The following is a 24,434-nucleotide window of genomic DNA, read 5'->3' on the forward strand; positions in this document are numbered from 1 at the left end:
TTTTAATTGTCACCTCTGTGAGAAACTAATACCCTTCAATAACGACTGGTCAAGATGCACGATCATGAAAGGCCCACACTTCACCCATTCAACTGAGGGCTGGGATCTAGAAAGACTAATGAAAAGGCACAACCTAACCCAAACTCTAGACCTTGTTACCCTAAACGAGAAAGGAGAACTAACCCCGACATTCAAAGGAAGAGGTTGTCACTCTTACATCAACTTTGCACTAGTCTCTCCCAACCTAAAAAGAAGCATCAGCACAATCATCATAGAGGCCAGTAGCTTCAGTGATCACAATCCGGTGATCATTAAAATGGAAGGTTTTGTTTTCTCACTCCAAAAGAGACCTGCCATCACGGAAAGAGCAGTGGACCAGGGCAGAAGAATCAAATGGGCCAAAATTGATGGGGACAGCTTTTATAAAAGACTATTACTCGAAGCCTCAGCAGCAATCGATAAATGTCTTGACCCCTGCGTAACCGGAGCCGAAGTGGTGAAGGCATTCGAAGAAATCGCGCAGGTTGTAAATAACTCCCTACAAACCACAGGAGCTAATAAAATGCCCCTAGACCCCCGTTGGTTTGACTCAAACTGCACAAAGGCGCTGAAAAACCTGAAGGATAGCCTCCATGCCCAACCAAGGGACAAAACGAAGGTGGCCCGGAACAGAGCCGAATATAAAAAAGCTTTGAAGGCACGAAAGCAAAGTATACAAAACCAGGCCTGGGAAGACTTAAGGGACGCCGCAGAAAGAAAAGACTCTATTGCCTTCTGGAAAGTGATCAACTCCCCCTGCTTCCAGGACCAAGGGGCTCCAAAAATCATGAACACCATCCTGCCGGAGCAATGGCAGAAACATTTCCAGAGCCTATACAACCATTCAAGCCAGGCACTCCCGGAGGAGGTAGCGGAGGCCCATCAGCCCGTTAAGCTAAATTTCACCCTGAAAGAGGTCGAACTAGGAATAACCGGGCTCAGCAAAAATAAAGCGCCGGGCCCGGACGGAATTCCACCAGACCTATTCCTAAGTAGACCTGAACTATGGGCTCCGTTACTTACGAGGGTGCTAAACGAGGCAGTGGAGGCAGGTCTCCCCCAGTCCTGGTCGACGGCGACCATAGTCCCCATCTATAAAAAGGGCAACCGTGATGACCCCCAATGCTACCGACCTATTTCTCTCATCGACGTGACAGCCAAGGTCCTGGGGCGAGTCATCTTATCGAGATTGCAAGACTGGGCAGAGGAGCAACAAGTCCTCTCCGAAATCCAATACGGCTTCAGGAAAGGCAGATCTACCACCGACCAATGCCTAAATCTATACCTCCTGATTGCAAAATACACCATTGCCGGGAGGGGGTCAATACACATGGGGTTTATGGACCTCTCAGCGGCCTTCGATCGCGTTAACAGGAGAAAGCTCTGGGCTATGTTAAAGGAACTAGGAGCGGACCAATCACTAGTCGACACTCTACAAAACCTCCACCGGAACACCTCTGCAAGTGTAAGGTACAGCCAGGAGGGAAAAAAGACCGATCCCTTCACCTGCAATAGTGGAGTAAGGCAGGGATGCATCCTTGCGCCCTTCCTTTTCTCTATTTACATTAATGCACTGGAAAAGGACCTCCTTAAAATTAAAGTAGACTCACCCCAAATCGGTCATCGAGCAGTGCCCGTACTACTCTACGCCGATGACGCGGTTTTGCTCTCCAGAACACCTTTGGGACTGCAAAAACTAATTGACGGGTTTGTCAAATTCATGGACAAACTGGACCTGGCAACAAACCTGGAAAAGTCCTATATTATGTCATCTGGGAAACCCACAAAAGGAACTTTTACCTATAACATCGGGTCACACAAAATAGACCAGGTCAAGTCTTTTACGTATTTGGGGGTGTTATTCGATCACGACTTAACGTTCAAACCCCTGATTGAAAAGCACTCTACAAAACTGGCAGCCGCAGTAGGAGCAATCATGGGGTATGGGCAAAGACTAGGGAAATGGTCCCCGGAACAAATACTGACCTTATACAGATCCATCTGCTGTGCGAAAGTAAGTTATGGGGCAGAAGTGTGGGGCTTCCTGGGCAAAAAAGCACAGCCGCTTCAGACTGAAGAAAACAAATTCTTACAGAGTGTATCGGCCCACATTATACACGAAGAGGTAGGAGAATCCTTTCTAGAGGACAAAATCAAAGCCAAACCTCTCCTGGCATGGGTGAAAGTATGGACCAACCCTGAGGCGGCCCTCACAAGACAAATCATTGAGGATTGCCTCAAAAGAGATAAAGGCCACGTAATCCCCTGGCTGCAATATGTTAAGAAGTCGCTAACAGAGATTGGCTGCTCTAAATACTTCTTATCCCCGACTCTCTAACCCCGGAGAGCAAGACCCTGGTTAAAAAACTTTTTCTTAAACAGCTGAAGACATCAAGGGCAGAAAAAGAGAAGCACAAACCCACCAATCTCTCCTATAACGAACTCACGGTGAAGCAAGGCATGGAACCCTATCTGAGGGTCATGTACAATGCGCAGGATCGCTACCTCATGACCCGTTTCAGAATTAACATGTTACACCACATCCTCGCAGTGCCATCTGGGTTTACCCACACAGTGGAGGAGAAGGGTACCTGCGGCTGCGATCTTAGATCTCCGCAGGACACCCTCCATTTTGTTTTATTGTGCCCATTTTACACGATGCCAAGACGCAAGTTCCTGGTGGGAATCCTGAAAGAGCTAAAATTTAAACACGCAAAACGGGCGCTGAGATTCCTACAGGAAGCGGAGGACGCCTATACCCTGTTTTGCACGATAAACTTCATCCGAATTGCAACAAGACTGAGGAACACCAGAGACATTGGCCCATAACCTGATTTGAACATTTAAACTTTTTAAATCCCCTGGCCCACTCCTTGAGCACAGAAAATCTTAACATTTATACTTTTTAAACTGAATATCACTTGCTGTGTTTTTAATTCGTGTGTGTATATTGTATTTGTGCTTTTATGGTGTCTTTTTAAGAACCGAATAAAGATTATAAATTGAATGGAATTGACTCAGCCTGTCTCCTGGAATTCCCCAGCCCTGTCACTCACAGAAACCAGACATAGGAATACACATCCTAGCAGAGGCAGGTTTGAATGGTTAGACAAGCAAATACCTACTTTCTAAAAGTGGTATTTCCAAACACAGAATATTAAAATAAACGTTACTAAAAGATGTATTTTATTATTCTGAGTTCAGGCGTACTAAACTCTAATTTCTACCATGTTCTCTGAGCCTGTTAGGATTATAAAATGTAACAATTCTAACAGCCCATTCTGGCCTATAGAGAACAGTTAGCCTCGCAATAGTGAAAAACGAAAATGGCTGTAATTCACTATTAGGACATGCCACACACACCAGGGCTTGTCCTACCTTATACCTACAATGCACCCTGCCCTTGGGTCTATCATAGGGGTGGCTAATATGAAGAAAAGGGAAGCTTTAGGGACTGGCAAGTGGGTGCACTTGCCCAGTCAGCATGACAGTACAAGACGCATGTAGTCTCTGCAATGGCAAATCTTAGACACCTTTTACAAGGCTGCTTCTGTGGGTGGCACAACCAGTGCTGCAGGCCCACCATCAGCATTTGGATTACACGCCCTGGCACACTCAGTGCACTAGACTAGGGTCTGACAAGTAAATCAAAATAGCCAAACATGAAATCACTAATCCATACATCAATTTACAATAGGGAGCACTTGCACTGTGGCACTGAATGGCAGTGGCACAGTGCCCAAAGCATCTAACACCAGCAAAAATACATGAGGCAACAGCAAAAAATGGAAGGGAGACCCACGCCAATGGTGCCAGGTCAAACAATAAGCCACCCTAAAGTTATATCATCGAATGTCAGGCTGAAGTACACACAATTCAATTACCTCTACCAAACGTACTTAACACCACATAGTCTGGTGCGCATGTACCCTACTTCGTCTGATGTTTGCCCCAGATGCCTGATCCCGGAAGCAACGTTCTCTCACATGGTTTGGACATGCCCATGTCTCAGGCCATTCTGGGATAGGGTGGCTGGCACACTTAAAGAGGCAGCGGGTACCCCGATAACATCCGGGAACCGCATTTTCTGTTAGCACAGTGCATCACACAAGAATCTCAATAAATTCTAAGCCTTGGCACTGGCACTGGCAAAGCGCAAAATTGCTATGACCTGGAAGTCACAGGAGGGCCCCAACAGTTGCAGTGGATGGGTCACGATACAGGCCCAAACACAATGCCTTCCCTGCCTATGTTAACTATATGCATCCAAATAGATTCTCTTTTCTCGATTATGTCGATTGACCACAAAAGGGTGTGCCCCTACAAGCTAACCAAAACACTGATAGTGAACGTGTAGGTCAGGGGACGGCGAGAGGTGATATCGAGATTCCCACTCGAGAATTGGAACCCCCCTTAAGGAGCAGCTCAATCCTCACTAGTCCCGAGGGCCAAGTAGTTACTTTACCACAGAGCCCTCTGGGTAGCAATTTAACATCTATACCTGTGTGTGCTCCTAACTTAACACCAGCTGCCCCACCTGCCCTGGAAACATCACTGCAAAGGCCCGTAGTTCCACCCACGGATACTGTACTAGAAACAACTGAGGGGTTGGGATTAAAAGCCCCTACTGAAATATTGAAGGTTCTCTCCTGGAATGTGGCGGGCATTGCAAATAAGATACATACAACAGACTGGGATTTCCTAGTAGGTAGTAGTGATGTCTGTCTTTTCCAGGAGACGTGGGCCAGGGAACGCTTGAGTAGAACGGGTTATGCAGTCTTTGAAATTCCGGCAAGGTGGAGTGGCAAGGGGAGGCCTTCGGGTGGTTTGGCGGTTTGGGTAGCTAGTCATACTGGATGCAATGCCGAAAACGTATCTACGTTCTCGCAAGACATTCAGTGTGTACTGCTCAAGTAGCCCGGTGCTCTAAATCTGGCAATCATTAATGTATACTCCCGCCCAGTCAGTGCGGCCATGGAATCGTCCACTCTCAAAGACCTATCGTCTTTTCTGGGCCAACTGCCAAGTGACTGCAAGATAGTGATGGGCGGAGACTTTAATTGCCATTTTGAACCCCTGGAAGGCTTAAAGGAGGGTGCCCTTACTGCTGAGGATGATTTTTGGGGTGTTCCACCATGCCTATCCCCCCACCCTAAATCCTGGTCCCCACTCGCAGTGCAAATTATGTCCCTTACCTTAAACTTTGCGATAAGAGCTTGCAATGGCCGCAAACCGTCAGACCGCCCCTCACTATGTACCTTCAATAGGAAGGACCATGAGTCGAGGCTGGATTATATCTTCATAGATATTGTTCTGTGGTCTAAGGTCCAGGATTTCAGGGTGGTAGTCAGAACAGATAGTGACCACAACGGGCTTTTACTAGAGATGCAACATCCTGCACCTGTTGGTGGAACACCATTCTCTAACCCTAGTGATGACCCAGGGAACCTGGTTCTTACTTCCAATAGACGCTGAGTAAAATGGGGGAAACTGATAAATGCTGAAGGAAACCTAAGCAAAATCTATGAAATAGCACTCCCCAAGTTCGAAGAAGTGGATGAACTAATTGAACAACCTAGACCCCCAGATTATAACAAGAAACTAGGTCAAATCCATGCCGACCTAGTGGGAGAACTTGCGGAGGTTTTTTACCCAGTGGTAGTACCACGTAGCAAAAAGACCCGAACTCCATCCTGGTATAATTCTTCTTGTAAGAAGATTAAGTCAGAGCTAATTGCCACAATTAAAGCAGGTTCAAACAATGTCAGGGTCGCTGAACTAAGGGGGGAATAAAAGGTGGCCATGGCACTGGCAAGGTCGAGTGGGATTGGAACCGATGGAAGGACCTCTCCTCAGCATTAGAAGTGAAGGACTCTAGAAAATTTTGGTCCCTGGTAAACACTGGCACAGGAGAAGCCAAAGCGGCAGTGGAGCCCAACATTGCTTCCGCTGTTTGGGAGGCCCACTTTGGCAAATTGTATCAAGATACTACTCCATTTGCCAATGATATGGCCCCTGAGGCCATATCTATCCCTGTAGCTGGTTTGGAATTCACCCTCGGTGAGGTGGTCAGTGCAATAGAGAGACTGGCAATGGGGAAGGCCCCGGGTCTTGATAGACTGCCTGGTGATCTTTTTAGACACCATCCCGAGATCTGGGGCCCGTACCTCCTTATTCTCTTTAATGCCATCTTAGGAGGAATGGAGATCCCCTGTACTTGGCTGGGGGCGGAGATAGTCCCTATTTTTAAGAAGGGTTCTCCTCTTCTCCCAGCCAACTACAGGCCGATCAGCCTTATAGGTGGCCCCCAAAAACTATTCTCTCGCCTTCTCCTGGACCACCTTTTAGATTGGATGGAGGCCCCTTCAGGCTGGCTTCAGGAAAAACATGTCCACCATGGACCAGATTTGCATTGGAAACGGTGAGGATTGAGGGGGGGAGGCTGTACATGGTGTTCATGGACCTGAGGTCAGCCTTCGACTTGGTCCCACGCAAGAAATTGTGGGAGGTCCTGAAGAAGCTGGGTGTTCCGGCCCAACTACTGCATGCTATAATTAGGCTGCACGATAGCAATTATGCGCAGGTTAGGTGCGGGAGGGATGGCGCGCTATCATCAAGGTTCCCTGTTCTCAGGGGGGTGAGGCAGGGTTGTGTCCTGGCGCCAATCCTGTTCTGCCTCTTTGTTAACAGTGTCATATCCCATCTTGACAATGTTAGGGACAATGACGCCCCCTGTTTGGCAGGCAGGAGGGTGCCGGCTATCATGTTTGCTGATGACACCCTCCTGCTCTCCAAATCCCCGATGGGGATCCAACGCATTTTAGATGGAGTTGGCCTTTTCTGTAAACAACATGGTCTAGAGATCAATACAGAGAAGACCAAATTCATGATATTTAATCCCTCCCCTAAAACCAGACCTAACCCTACATTGGGGCTAGCTAGCCTCGAAAGGGTGACAACTTTCCAGTATCTGGGGGTAACACTACATGAAAATTTATCCTGGGAACCCCAGATAGCAAGATCCCGGCTAAAGCTGTCCCAATTGTCAGGCGCAATTTTGAAGGTTGTAAACACCCAACCTTTAAACCCATCAGCCCGGCAGTAGAAATGTATAAAACCCAAGCAAAAGCGGCCGCATCCTACGGTAGCGAGCTATGGGGGTATAGAGCAGGGCTAGAACTTGCCAGAGTGGAGAACAATTTCCTTAGATGCCTTTTGGCTCTCCCCCGATGCACACCGCTGTTCCCCCTAAGACTAGACATGGGTCTCCCCTCTATTGCCGAGGAGCTTGAGTCAAAGCCATTAAGGTTCTGGCACAGTCTCTGGTCTACCAGTGATCTAGCGCACTATAGGCAAGACCTTATTCATGTTATGAACCTGAATCATCGTGATAGAATCCCCTGGCTGGCTTTTATGAAGAAAGAATTGTATCGTATAAAATTGTCTGAGTTGTGGGAGGATCCTGTACAAGGCTGCCAAAGGGTTTCCCTCAAAAATCTGGTGCAAATTTATAAGGAGAAAAGACTAGCACTTCTGGTGTCTGCACTGAACAATGGCACTTTAACTGATCGTTTTCTGGAATCCAAAAATTCCTACAAATTTGAAGGTTTTATGGATATTATTTTTCCCATTTTAGCAAGAAAATAGTTTATACAATGGAGGTTAGGCACACTGCCCATTACAACCTTTACTTGTAAATGGCTAAAGGGGGATGACAAAATTTGTCCAGGCTGTAATAATCAAGATGAAGATGAAACCCATCTCTTGTTTTTCTGCCCAGCATATAATAGACCCAGAAAATACTGACTGGTGCCGTTATGCAGGAACTTGGGATTTAGGAGTCACCTGTTTGCGTACAGAATACTGAAAACTAGTACTCTGCCCCATATAGTTTTTGCAGTTGCTAAATTCTTAACGGCCATGTGGCAGATAAGAAAAAAATTACTGAATGTACGGACAATGCTATGAACTGTTTTTTAACCCTCATTTATGCCTGGGTTATAATGGGAAGTAATTGTATGTAATGTGTTTTTATAATAGTCAAGTTTTAACTGTGAATATGTATTGTATCTTTTATGGTCTAAATGACCGAAATAAAGAATTCTTGGATTGGATTGGAAAAACGAAAATGGCTGTAATTCACTATTAGGACATGCCACACACATCAGGGCTTGTCCTACCTTATACTTAAATGCACGCTGCCCTTGGGCCTACCATAGGGGTGACTAATATGAAGAAAAGGGAAGGTTTAGGGACTGGCAAGTGGGTGCACTTGCCCAGTCAGCATGACAGTACAAGACGCGGTACACAGACAAAATATCGATTTTTTAATATCGATAAGCAAAAATATCGAAGTTTTAATATCGATATACAAAAATATCGAAGGTAAGTAATATCGACAGTCTAAATATCGATATTGGTATGATATCAGTAATATCGAAGTTGTAAATATCGATGTTAATAATATCGAAATTAATAACTTTGATGTTACTAATATCTATTTTTAAATACATTTAGTGTATATTATATTGTATTAATTATGTTTTAATATTTTTTTTAATGTTATTTTATTAAATATTGTGTTTTACTACTGTAGCGGGTTGTGGGTTTATAGGGGAATAGGGTGGGAAGTAATTTAATTATGTTACATTAATTATTAATTATTAGGAATTATTAATTAATTAATTGAGAATTAATTTTAAATTATTTTTAATTAATTTATTAATTGATAAATATGTTCTGTAGCGGGTTATGCGTTTATAGGGGAATAGGGTGGGAAGTAATTTAATAATAATTAATTAATTGATATATGTTTGTATATATTTTAATTAATAATTAATTGGTAATTAATTTCTATTAATTACTTAATTAATTATTATAATTTTTTTCATATTTATAATGAATCATTAGTTGGTAATTAATTATTATTAAATATTTAAAAAATGAATTACAGTAATTTTTATATATAATTTATTGTTATTCTTAATTAATTAATTGTGCAACATAATATTAATATTTACATTAGATTAATTACAGGAAATGTGCTAATATATTTACTTTATTGTTATTGATAATTAATAATTAATTGGTAATTAAATAATATTAATTAATTTTGGGTACAGGGGTATTTTTAGGGTTCAGGGTCAGTTTTCAGTTCATGGGTACAGGGGTATTTTTAGGGTTCAGGGTCAGTTTTCAGTTCATGGGTACAGGGGTATTTTTAGGGTTCAGGGTCAGTTTTCAGTTCATGGGTAAAGGGGTATTTTTAGGGTTCAGGGTCAGTTTTCAGTTCATGGGTAAAGGGGTATTTTTAGGGTTCAGGGTCAGTTTTCAGTTCATGGGTACAGGGGTATTTTTAGGGTTCAGGGTCAGTTTTCAGTTCATGGGTACAGGGGTATTTTTAGGGTTCAGGGTCAGTTTTCAGTTCATGGGTAAAGGGGTATTTTTAGGGTTCAGGGTCAGTTTTCAGTTCATGGGTACAGGGGTATTTTTAGGGTTCAGGGTCAGTTTTCAGTTTTTGGGTAAAGGGGTATTTTTAGGGTTCAGGGTCAGTTTTCAGTTTTTGGGTAAAGGGGTATTTTTAGGGTTCAGGGTCAGTTTTCAGTTCATGGGTAAAGGGGTATTTTTAGGGTTCAGGGTCAGTTTTCAGTTTTTGGGGTACAGTCGTACAGGGTAAAAATTAAATAAATTTAAATTAAATCAATTAAATCAAATTACAACATATAAAATTACATTAAATTATTAAGTTTTTAATTTATTTTAAATGTATATGTATTAGGTTTAATTTTTAAATTATGTTTAAATATTTTTATTTAATATTAGTAACATTATATGTATTTTATAATTATTTTAACATCATTATTAATACATTTTAAAAAACGATATTTTTTTTTCTCGATATTTTTGTACTACGATATTATTTTTCCGATATTTTTGTACTTACCTTGTTAGGGATAGGATTCCGATATTTTTGACTTCGATATTTTTGTCCCGATATTTTTGTATGTCGATATTTTTAATTTCGATATTTAGTCAGACATTCACAAGACGCATGTAGTCTCTGCAATGGCAGACCTTAGACACATTTTACAAGGCTGCTTCTGTGGGTGGCACAACCAGTGCTGCAGGCCCACCAGCAGCATTTGGATTACCCGCCCTGGGCACACTCAGTGCACTAGACTAGGGTCTGACAAGTAAATCAAAATAGCCAAACATGGAATCACTAATCCATACATCAATTTACAATAGGGAGCACTTGCACTGTGGCACTGAATGGCAGTGGCACAGTGCCCAAAGCATCTAACACCAGCAAAAATACATGAGGCAACAGCAAAAAATGGAAGGAAGACCCACGCCAATGGTGCCAGGTCAAACAATAAGCCACCCTAAAGTTATATCATCGAATGTCAGGCTGAAGTACACACAATTCAATTACCTCTACCAAACGTACTTAACACCACATAGTCTGGTGCGCATGTACCCTACTTCGTCTGATGTTTACCCCAGATGCCTGATCCCGGAAGCAACGTTCCCTTACATGGTTTGGACATGCCCATGTCTCAGGCCATTCTGGGATAGGGTGGCTGGCACACTTAACGAGGCAGCGGGTACCCCGATAAGATCCGGGAACCGCATTTTCTGTTAGCACAGTGCATCACGCAAGAATCTCAATAAATTCTAAGCCTTGGCACTGGCGCTGGCAAACCGCAAAATTGCTATGACCTGGAAGTCACAGGAGGGCCCCAACATTCAATCATGGGTTCAGGCTCTCCACAGAGCACTCGTCGCTGAGCACGAGACATGCTCGTCCAACACATCTGGGATCCCCTGCGAGCTAACCCCACACAATGGGACGAATATTTGACTGCCATTGAAACTAAGTTGCACACAATCAACTCAGTTCCAACATAGCTTATATCCTTACCCTGCACTCCTAATATCACATGATGTGAAATCGCTGCACACATTGCAAGTCTTACCACTTGCACACCCACGTTCTGTACTGGAGGGCAGGCGAGGCACATACTCACATGTGGTTCAAGGGGCTCCCCCTTTCTAGCATCCACCTAATTCTGCACTTGACCACCTACACCCGGCGGCATGTAACCAGACCTTAATCGCAAACATAAGGCGATCGAGTATGGTAAACCCTGAGCAGTCCGCAGTTTAACTGATGAGTATAGAAAGTTTTTGCTTTTGACAATTCTGGTTTAAGACTACTGTATTGGGTTCATGTGTGACACTCCACCACAGCCTCTCTGTAACCAGTGCTGTAAAACCAAGCATAGTATGTTGGACGGAGTTTATTTATGTAAGTTGCTGAAAATCAATAAAGATCAATTAAAAAAAGGGGAGGGCAGCGAGGTTGCTTAGTGAGTCAGGGGTGGGGCAGCAAAGGTGCATAGGAAGCCAGTGGAGTCAAGGAGATGAGAAGGTTCTGGGATGATGGTCGGGGGTAGAGGGCACATGGCCATGTTGTATTAGTGAAGCGAGAAGTGATGGAAAGTGTCAGTCAAAGATGGTGAGGTGATGGTCTGTAGCTTGTATAAGTATGTTCCCTGTCCTGCAAATAGAAATGTGGATTTCTCCTCTAAAGGTTAGCGAGGGGGTGAGTTTAGTTCCATAGGGGGGTTTCATTGGTTTAGTAGCTTGTATTAGCACCTCACACATAAGAGGTGACTTTAGGGCTGCCTGTCCTGGGCTGCTAGCAGGCCTGGTCTCCCAGCCTCCCCATCAGGGCCTCCTCTCAGCCCACATTCAGTGCAGAGTACCGCGGCCTCCGCATCCAAGGGCCACGTGCTTGGTTAATGAGGTCCCGGTGGGTGTTGTGTTACTTGGCACTGTTACCATGCGTGCCTGCTCTGCTCCCCTGGCGGTCTCCGGGGTGCACCTGAACAGGCCCTGGGGGGGGGGGCGGCAGGATGCACGCCCCCTCCTGGGCTCTGTTCTCGGTGCCACTCTGCTTCCATCCGCAGTGTTTCATCTGGACACCGAGGGGCTGGACGTCCGGAGGAGCGGAAGGGAGCAGGTGGAGAGAGCAGGAGGAGAGAGTAGGAGGAGAGAGTAGGTGGAGAGAGCAGGAGGAGAGGAGTGAACGGAGAGGCGCACTGCAGACCCGAGACCTCGAGGTGCCACGAAGAGAGCGCACTGCCAGGAAGAGGCACTATCTCTCAAGGTAGGGGGGGGGGGGGGCACGGGAGTATGGTAATAAAGAGACCGAAGAAGAAAGAGTGCAGGAAGAGAAAGACTGCTAAGTGTGAGTCATCAGAGATCAAACGGAAAGAGACAGACAAAAGTGAGCTTTCTTTCCCTCCCTTGCTAATCTTCTGTGCCTGTTTCCTTCTCCATCCACCCCTGTTCTGTGCTCTCTCCCTCCATCCCTTCCCCTTCACCTTTACATCACTGGTTCCCTCGCATCCTCAGCTCCGGCGCTGCACCTGTACCAGGCCTTTACATTCATGAATCCCAGAGCCGGAGCCCCGCATGGGGTCCCGGACTGCAGCTGCGGGTCAGCTCTCCGTGCCCCACACAGCCAGGCAGGAGACTGACTTTGCCCCAACATGAGCGCCTTTCCTGGGCACAGGACTGTGGCGATCTCCGCATCTCTCTAATGGCCAATCAGCCTCCCAGCCCGAGCAGGCACGGATGACGGGTCTGTTGAGAGCCGCTGGAAAGGCCTCGGTGTCTGAGACCCCGGTGTACAGACAAACCTCTCCTATTCCGTCAGTTCGAGTGTCCTCCTTGGAGCATCCAAAGGACTCTGCAGAAAGGGGCCCCGGTGCATCCTGCACCTGCCGAGCACCGAGCTCGTTGTGCCGTCTGAATTGTTATAAGTCTCGCCTTTTTTCGAAATAGTTATTTTTGTTGACGGTCCTGCAAACGCTTTTTAAAAAGTGGCTTCTTGTGGACAGATAAGCAAATCCCGAGCTGTCTGCTGCTCTCATAAGAGCACTGGCATCCATGGATCCAATCAGAATGAAGGCACTAATTACTGATATCTGCCTGCATTCTACACTCAGTGAGAGTGTCATGGCATGCGTGCAGGAGACAACAGCAGATTGTCTAATTGGTCGTTTTAGGTGAGATCCAGAGGGTGGCTGCTCGTAGCTTTTGGTGCCTACATGATTTTCTCCGCCCACTCACAGAACTCTGTGAAATTTAGTAGAGTTTTTCGGTACCTCTTCAGAATTCCGAAGAGTGAAACTTCACGGGCTATGACCAGGCCAAGTACAGTGTGGTATAGTGGAGGGTTGTGCAGTGGCATAGAGTGGAGTGCCAAGTCATAGAGTGGATCGGCCTCTAGTAGTGTGCAGCGGCGTATTGTAGAGTGGAGTGGCATGTCGCACAGTGTAGCAGAGGGACGTATCGTAGAGGCTATATTAAACACTAAAAACACAGAATATATTGTTTAGAACACACTTAGTGGTTGTTCTGGGTCTAAACCATAAATCTAGGTTATTTGTGTTTTAACAATGTCTAAATATAAATGATGCACTTTACTAAACTTTGTAGAATTTTTTAGTGTTTAATATAGCCTTGTAGCCTGCTGTAGCGAGCTATACCGCCCATCATAGGCCCGCTCCAGCGTTAAAGGCCCGAGCCTTTGGCTCGGGCCTTTTCATCAAGGGAGCAGGACTTTAATGGCCGTATAGCCCAGCTTTGAAAGGCTATAAGGTTATTAGAACATTCTGCCACTAGAGCAGGGGCAGCTCCTCCATTAGGGCGGAGGAGCGTCGCCCCACTGCTTTCTCGCAGTGCGAGAAGCAGAAACATGGTATTTTAAATACCCTCTTTATGTTTCTGCTTCTTGCACTGTGAGAAAGCAGAAGGCAGGAAATGCCTGGTTGGGGACGGGTGGGAGGGTATGCCTGGTTGGGGTCATGGGGAGGAGTGGCTTGCCCTCCGGGGCAGACCAAACCAGACATGCGCACTATACTTTTCCTCTATGTAGGCTGCATACAGCCTAAATACAGAAAATGGCCTCCCTACAGGTGCCTGTTGTGATTGGCTTATGGGAGGAGAGGGATGATACATGCTTCCTGCCTGTCGCAGCAGCAGGACCCGGCCAGGAGCAGAGGCCGCATGGGACCTGGTAAGGTAAGTTTTCGTAAAACATGTTTTAACACCCTCCCCCCGCGAACACCCGCTTGACCTCCTCATCAGTCCCCCCACCCGCGAGGAGTGGCTTGCCCTCTGGGGCAGACCAAACCAGTCATGCGCACTATACATTTCCTCAATGTAGGCTGCATACAGCCTAAATACAGCAAATGGCCTCCCTACAGGCGCCTGTTGTGATTGGCTTATGGGAGGAGAGGGAGGATACATGCTTCCTGCCTGTCGCAGCAGCGGGACCCGGCCAGGAGCAGAGGCCGCTTAACTTAACCTTTTCGACGCTTATGATAAGCTCAGCTCGTCATGAGGCACAGTGGAGCTGTGCTCATGACGAGCTGAGCTCGTCATAACGGGCGTGGAACGCCCACGCAGGGCTAATTCCCCTCCTGCGCGTGGCGTTCTATTAAGTGGCGGGAGTCATGACGAGCTGAGCTCGTCATGAGCACAGCTCCACTGTGCCTCATGACGATTTGAGCTCGTCATGAGTACCACGGTGCCGCGCACGGCCCCCTTCCCCCGCGCCGCGGGGTAATTAGCCCTGCTGCGAAGGGGTTAAGGAACATTAAGGAAATGTTACAGTGAAACTGGACAACATTCACAGTGTTTATTTCTGATCGCAGCGGTTGCTTCATGTCCGTTGCACCATTCAGGGAGTCATTTTGATGGCGCTTTCATGAGGACATGATGAGGCAGCTGGAAACTTTTGGCACATTCTCTTTACCACTTGGATGCTAATGACAAGGGTAACTTGTCATGCACTGCCCATTCATTTCAATGGAAATCTCATTATATCAGCTGAATTCCCTTAGCGTCCAAATTGTGACTGGTTAGTCGATTACACCTATGTAGCGCTTTAGATCTCAAAGCGCGATGGTGGGTGAAGCAGTTATAACTCATGAAATATAGGGTGCAACTCACAAGAAGGAGGCAGGTTTGAGTGCACATTGGCTGCAATCGAACTCTTAAGACGATGGGCTGTGTGTATCCATTATCAGCACTCAGTCTTCGCTAACTGATCTTGTTTTGTTGTTGTGTCAATGCTTTGCTGCGCCTGTTTGACTTACAGCGTGGTTTCTCTTTCCCCAAACTCGTTGTTTGTGTTCCTTTACTTTGAGATGCTTTTAGTATTACTGTCACACACACACAACCACACGCACAACCACAACCACATGCACAACCACACAACCATACACACACAACCACACACACACATACACAACCACACACAACCACACACACACAACCTCACATACAACCACAACCACACACACCCACACACACAACCACACACACAAACACACAACTAACCACACAACCACACACACAACCACATACAACCACCCACAACTACACATACAAACACACACAACCACACACACAAGCACACACACACACAAGCACACACAACAACACACACAACCCCCCCCACACACACAACCACCCCCAGCCACCCAACCACACACACACACACACACACACACACACAACCACAACCACAACCACACACACAACCACACACACAGTCACACACAACCACACACACACACACACAACCACACACACAACCACACACACACTCAACTACACACACAACCACACACACACCCACACACACACACACCCACACATACAACCACACACACACAACTACACATACAACCACACACACAACCCCACACACACAACCCCACACACACAACCACAACCAGACACACAACCACACACACACACAACCACACCCACAACCACACCCACAACCACACAAGCACTCAACCACACACAACCAAACACACACACAACCACACATACACCCACACACATACAACCACAAACACACACACAATCATGCAACCACACGCACACACGACCACACACACAACCACACACACAACCACACACACACACAACCAAACATAGAACCACACACACAACCACACACACCCACACACAACCACACACACAACCACACACACACAACAACACCCACAACCAAAACCACACCCAACAAAACAACAACACACACACAACCGCTGCCACACACACAACAACACACCCACAACCACACAAACAAACACATTCAACAACACACACGCAACCTAACACACACAACCACACACCCACAAAACCACACACACAAAACCACACACACAACCGCACACACAACCACACACACAAACACATCCAACAACACACACACAACCTAACACACACAACCACACACACACACAACCACAGACAGATACAACCACACTCACACAAAAACATCCAACCACACACACACAACTGCACACACAACACCACACACACAACCACACATACACACACAACCACACCTACACACACAACCACACACATACACACAGCCACTCGCAACCACAACCACATACACACACAACCACAACCACACTCACACAACCACACACACAACCACACATACAACCACACACACACAAACACAACCAACCGCAAAAACAGAACCACACACAACCACACACATCCACACACACAACCACATACAACCACAATCACACACCCAACCACACACCCAACCCCCAACAGACAACCACACACAACCACACACACAACCAAAACCACAACACACAACCACACACACAACCACACACAACCACACACACAACCACACACACAACCACACACACACAACCACACACACACAACCACATACACACACAACCATACACACAACCACACACACACAACCACAACCACACACACAAAGCCACACACGCAACCACAACCACACACACAACAACAACATTACACACACAACCACACACACACAACCACCTACACAACCACACACAAACAATCACAAACACACACACACACAACGACAGCTACACACAACCACAACCACACACAACCTTAATCACACACACACCACACACACACACATACAAACACACACACAACCAACCATACACACACACAACCACACACACACAATCACACACAACCAAACACAACCACACACACACAACTAGACAAACAACCACACACAACCACAACCACACACACTACCATAATCACACACACACAACCACACACACACACAACCACACACAACCACACACACAGAACCAAACACACAAACCACACACACAACCCCACACATACACACAACAGCACACAACCACACACACACAACCACAAAAACACACACAACCACACACACAACCACAACCACACACACAAAACCACACACACAACCACACACACACAACCACATAACCACAACCACACACACAACAACAACCTTACACACACAACCACACACACACAACCACACACAACAACACAAACAGCCACACACACAACCACACACACAACCACATACACAACCACACACACACAATCACAAACACACACACAACCACAACCACACACAACCACAACCACACACAACCACAAACACAACCACAACCACACACACAACCATAATCACACACACAACCACACATACAAACAGGCACACAACAAACCATACACACACAACCACACATAACCAAACACAACCACACACACACAACCACACAAACAACCACACACACAACCACAACCACACACACAACCATACTCACACACAACCACACACACATAACCAAACACACACAATCACACACAACCCCACACACACATACCACACACATACACACAACCACACACACGCAACCACAAACACACACACAACCACAACCACACACACACAACCACACAAAACCACGCAACCACACGCACACAACCACAACCACACACACAACCACAACCACACAACCACACACACAACCACACACACACAACCACACACACAACCACACAAACAACCACACACACACACACACACACACACCCACACAACCACCCACACAACCACACACAACCACATACACAACCACACACAACCACACACACAACCACACATACAACCACACAATCACACAGGCACAACCACACACACTCACACACACACAACCACTCACCACACACATACACACACACACAACCACTCACCACACACACACACACACAACCACACACACAAAACACACAACAACACACAACCACACACACAACCACACACAACCACATACACAACCACACACAACCACACACACAACCACACATACAATCACTCAACCACACAGGCACAACCACACACACTCACACACACAGAACCACGCACCACACACACACACACACACAACCACACACACAACACACACAACCACACTCACACAAACACATCCAACCACACACACAACCGCACACGCACAAACACACACAACCACACATACACACACAACCACACAAACGCAACCACACACATACACACGGCCACTCACAACTACAGCCACACACAACCAGACACACACACAACCACAACCACACATACAACCACACGCACACAACCACGCACAACCACAACCATACACACACAACCACACATACAGCCACATACACACAACCACAAACACCCACAAACACAACTAACCACACACACAACCACACGCAGCCACACACACAACCACACACAACCACAACCACACACCCAAGCACCCCCCCCACACACAACCACACCGAACCACACAACAACACACACAACCAAAACCACAACACACAAACACACAACCACACACACACAACCACAACCACACACACAGCCACATACACACACAACCATACACACAACCACATACACACAACCACAAACACACACACAAAACCACACACACCCCCAGAACCACAACCACACACACAACAACAACCTTACACACACAACCACACACACAACAACACACACAGCCACACACACAACCACACACACACACACAACCACACTCACACAAACACATCCAACCACACACACAACCGCACACACACAAACACACACAACCACACATACACACACAACCACACAAACACAACCACACACATACACACGGCCACTCACAACCACAGCCACACACAACCAGACACACACACAACCACAACCACACATACAACCACACGCACACAACCACGCACAACCACAACCACACACACACAACCACACATACAACCACATACACACAACCACACACACCCACAAACACAACTAACCACACACACAACCACACGCAGCCACACACAACCACACACAACCACAACCACACACCCAAGCACACACCCCCCACACACAACCACACCGAACCACACAACAACACACACAACCAAAACCACAACACACAAACACACAACCACACACACACAACCACAACCACACACAACCACAAACACAACCACAACCACACCCACACACACAACCATAATCACACACACAACCACACATACAAACAGGCACACAACAAACCATACACACACAACCACACATAACCAAACACAACCACACACACACACAACCACACAAACAACCACACACACAACCACAACCACACACACAACCATACTCACACAAAACCACACACACATAACCAAACACACACAATCACACACAACCCCACACACACATACCACACACATACACACAACCACACACACGCAACCACAAACACACACACAACCACAACCACACACACACAACCACACAAAACCATGCAACCACACGCACACAACCACAACCACACACACAACCACAACCACACAACCACACACACAACCACACACACACAACCACACACACAACCACACACAACCACATACACAACCACACACAACCACACACACAACCACACATACAACCACACAATCACACAGGCACAACCACACACACTCACACACACACAACCACTCACCACACACATACACACACACACACAACCACTCACCACACACACACACACACAACCACACACACAAAACACACAACAACACACAACCACACACACAACCACACACAACCACATACACAACCACACACAACCACACACACAACCACACATACAACAACTCAACCACACCGGCACAACCACACACACTCACACACACACAACCACGCACCACACACACACACACACAACCACACACACAACACACACAACCACACTCACACAAACACATCCAACCACACACACAACCGCACACGCACAAACACACACAACCACACATACACACACAACCACACAAACACAACCACACACATACACACGGCCACTCACAACCACAGCCACACACAACCAGACACACACACAACCACAACCACACATACAACCACACGCACACAACCACGCACAACCACAACCACACACACACAACCACACATACAACCACATACACACAACCACACACACCCACAAACACAACTAACCACACACACAACCACACGCAGCCACACACACAACCACACACAACCACAACCACACACCCAAGCACACACCCCCCACACACAACCACACCGAACCACACAACAACACACACAACCAAAACCACAACACACAAACACACAACCACACACACACAACCACAACCACACACACAGCCACATACACACACAACCATACACACAACAACAACCTTACACACAACCACACACACACAACCACACACACAACAACACACACAGCCACACACACAACCACACACACACACAACCATAACCACCCACACACAACCATTCACACACAAACCAACCACCCACACATACAACCACACATACGACCACACACACAACAACACACAACCCCACACAACCACACAAACACACAACCACACACACACACAGCCACAACCACACACATAACCACAACAACACACACAACTTCACAACCACACACACAACCACACATACAACCAGACACAAACACAACCACACACAAACACAACCACACACACACACATTGAAGGACTGGGTTCTTTAAGACCCAGCGGTGCCAGGGCACAACACCTGAAACCTTCGTGGGTAACCTGCTCCGGCGTACGAATGACAGAGACACGGGACACTTCCTTCGGCGTCAAAGATTCAAGGTTTATTTGCTGCAGGGAACACAGATATCACAACAAGTACAACTCGTGCAACTTGGGGAGACTGCTTCAAATTGGTTCTGTGGATCGCTCCTTTTATACAGTTTTTACCCATAGGACAACATAGTACACAAAGGTTTACAACCCGGTTCCCACCATTATCCCCCAGAGGGGTCGCTTTGGTCACTTTGATACACATAAGGTCCGGAACATAAGTGCGGAAACATTTGGTGGTTCCCAACTGTAAAAACCCATCTTCCCAACATTAGTGCATTCCAATCGGCAGTAAAACAGATCGAAATAGGAACAAGGACAGGTGCAGAGGAAGACGGAGACAGTGGGGAGATCGGAAAGGGTGTAAAAAGGGGAGGTATCGGGAAACACGAGATACAGGCATCAAAGGGACGTGCCTAATGAGATGCACGGCTGAGACAATAAACCGGTACGGCAAGATGAGCCTCGAGCGGGGCCATCTGCCTTACAGTATCATCCCCCTCGTCATAAAGACACTTACAAAGAACATGTGTCTTCCGCAAATATCTTGGGAGTCCCAGGGTCGCGAAGCGGACAGCGTCCGTTCGCTGGCTACTTGAGGGCAAGAGACAAAATGGATGCCGTATCTAAGATGGAACCCGTGGGTACAGATGAAAAACCCACATAACAAACGAACGGTTTAAGTTAGCACAGCAAAACTGCGCACACTTACTAAACTCGTCATTTGCGATTCATAGATACCAGACTCGACCATATTTGTGCGAGTCGAAAACACCACTTACAATTGTCACGGAACCTCAGACGCTCCTTTTGCCCTCATGTAGGCAAGCACTAGTCGGAATCATATTCGATATTCATCAGACCATCGAGATGTTGCTGTAGCATAGCTCTGTCCAACCGAGTCCCCTTGGTAACAGGTGGCTGTCTCATACACGTTGTAGCACAGAGGCCACATAAGGCAGGACCGCACTGCACACAAAGGCAACCCGTGAACAGGAACACCACAACGACTCCGATGATCATCAGAATCTTCCAACCCCAAGTCGACATCAGGCCCCAAAACCATCCAAGCAGCGTCCAATCCCCCACATCCACGTGTATGGATTCGGAGATCTTATGCAACCTCGAGATGGCTTGATAAACAGTTGGAGCGTTATCTGGAATGAAAATGCAGCAGCTCGAATGGATCACCTTACATACCCCACCTCGATCTGCTAAGATGACATCTAAAACCATACGGTTTTGTAACGTCATAAGTCTCTCCGCCTGAAGTTCCGTGGTGATATTACCAAGGGCACTGGCAGTAATATTAGCTGTTGACTCTACCACTCGAGTCAACTGTCTCAGGTTCCTACTATTAACCATAGGTCCCCAAAACGGGAGGAAACCCTTGAAAAAGTCTCCTGCCTCTTGACCGGCAGTATCCTCTTCGCCAATTACTCCTCGCACAACTCTAGTCTTATGATAATCGGCATCTACAGTGAACGTCGGAGGCAACAGATTTGCAATGAAACATGAGCCCATGAAGTCAGCGGGCAACCATGCGTAAGCACGATCATAACAGATAAAGTATGTACCCTTGGCAGCCAGAAACACAGGGGACGAGAACATCGGCAGAATGTAATTTTCAGTGCAAGCACTCGCTCCAAGTCGGGCTTGCGATCTTCGGCCACGACCCATGAGACAAAAATTACCAGTGTGGGGTACGACCCATATCGGAGGCGAGCTTGTAAGCTGCTTTTCACTGGTGAACACACTATATTCACCTCTACTTAGGACCCTATAGGCTTGTACCTCTTCTTCGGGAATGAGCGAGGGATCATAGATATCGCTATCTAAATCCTCTATTGCTATCGACAAAGGTTTTTGATACGAGGTAGGACCAGAGTAGGGAGAACGTGGTTCTCGAATGGGGTGGAAACCCAGTGCGCTTCGAAACATTGTCTGAAATGCTCGAGCAGACCCTTGGGAACTATACGGTAACACCAGATATGGAATTCCCTTATCCGTAGTATGTGGCATCAACCCACACACCCAACAATTAGTAGTGTTAACCACTAACTGATGTTGATGGAGGAGCTGAATAAAGGAATTGTTGCGGAATTCTACACGTCTAGCCTGTTCGTGTTCGGGTAAGATATGAAAGGAATGAGGAGAAACAGTGGAGGTAAGTTTAGGGTCAGGAGTAGGAGTAGGTGTAGCAGAAGGTAAGAAGTAAGACATCGTGTAATACACCCCACCCGCCAATAATGCAGAAACAGTCAAAAACAATACAAATAGTTGGAATATAAAACATTTGGTACGACTGAGTTGCTGCAGCTTGAATCTATGAGTCTGAGCTCCTTCCAAATCCTTCAACTTCGAGAATGCCATTCCCTACGACCGTCCGCAACGTTTCTTGACGCACTTCGTTCTGTGTAGCAAAGTCAATCCCTAGGAATTCCCAGGAACCGACGGCCTTTAACCTAGCGTCAAGACCTACTATCCAGAAGGAAGTACGCGCGCGGCCCTACGGCCTTTAATGCACAATATATATGTATGCAAAAACAATGTCTCTCAGCTGTGGAAGCAAAAAGTGTAAGGAATGAAGCTCAATGAATATATACAAAATAATTACAATGGTACGAATGTTCAAAACTGATCACGGAAAACGGGATAATGCAGTTGTCAATACAGAAAAGCAGGATCTTTTATTAGTCTTTAGTGCCAGATCGCAAAAAGTATCGGGTTTTCCCAGGACGTGTCTGTTCGTCAAACAAAGGATCCGTTGAAGGGACAGCGTCCTGTTGATCAGCTGAATGTTTTGGTCTTGAGTCTTTTGCCGACAATTGTTCAACAGTGTCTCTCTGCTGCACTGAGGATTCTCCGACAGGTTGTGCGTCGCTAAAAGGTATAAACGCCGGCAATCCTTCGGTTTCAGTTGATGCAATGCCTTTCCTCACCCACGAGTCTGCTGGCAACGGGATGGGGACTTTCTTCGTATGGGTGGCATGCACCCAATTCTTCCGCCCCTCAAGACGAACTGCAGTTCTCGTGGCAAGGAGGACCTGATAGGGTCCGGTGAACCTCGGGTCCAAGTTGTTCTTGCGCGAAAAGTTCTGCGTCACCACCCAATCTCCGGGCTGGAGCTGGTGGCCTGGACCCTCCGTCTGCATCGGCAATGCTTTGTGAACCTGTTGGTGAATTAACCTCAGTTTAGCAGTCAAGTCATGAAGATAATCGATCAACATTGGGTACTCAAGATCACAGAAAATGCCTGGCCTAGGAACCCCCCACACATTCGCAGGACGACCGAACACCATTTCATAGGG

The sequence above is a fragment of the Lissotriton vulgaris genome, chromosome 5 (assembly GCF_964263255.1).
Source record: "Lissotriton vulgaris chromosome 5, aLisVul1.2, whole genome shotgun sequence".
NCBI lineage: Eukaryota > Metazoa > Chordata > Amphibia > Caudata > Salamandridae > Lissotriton > Lissotriton vulgaris.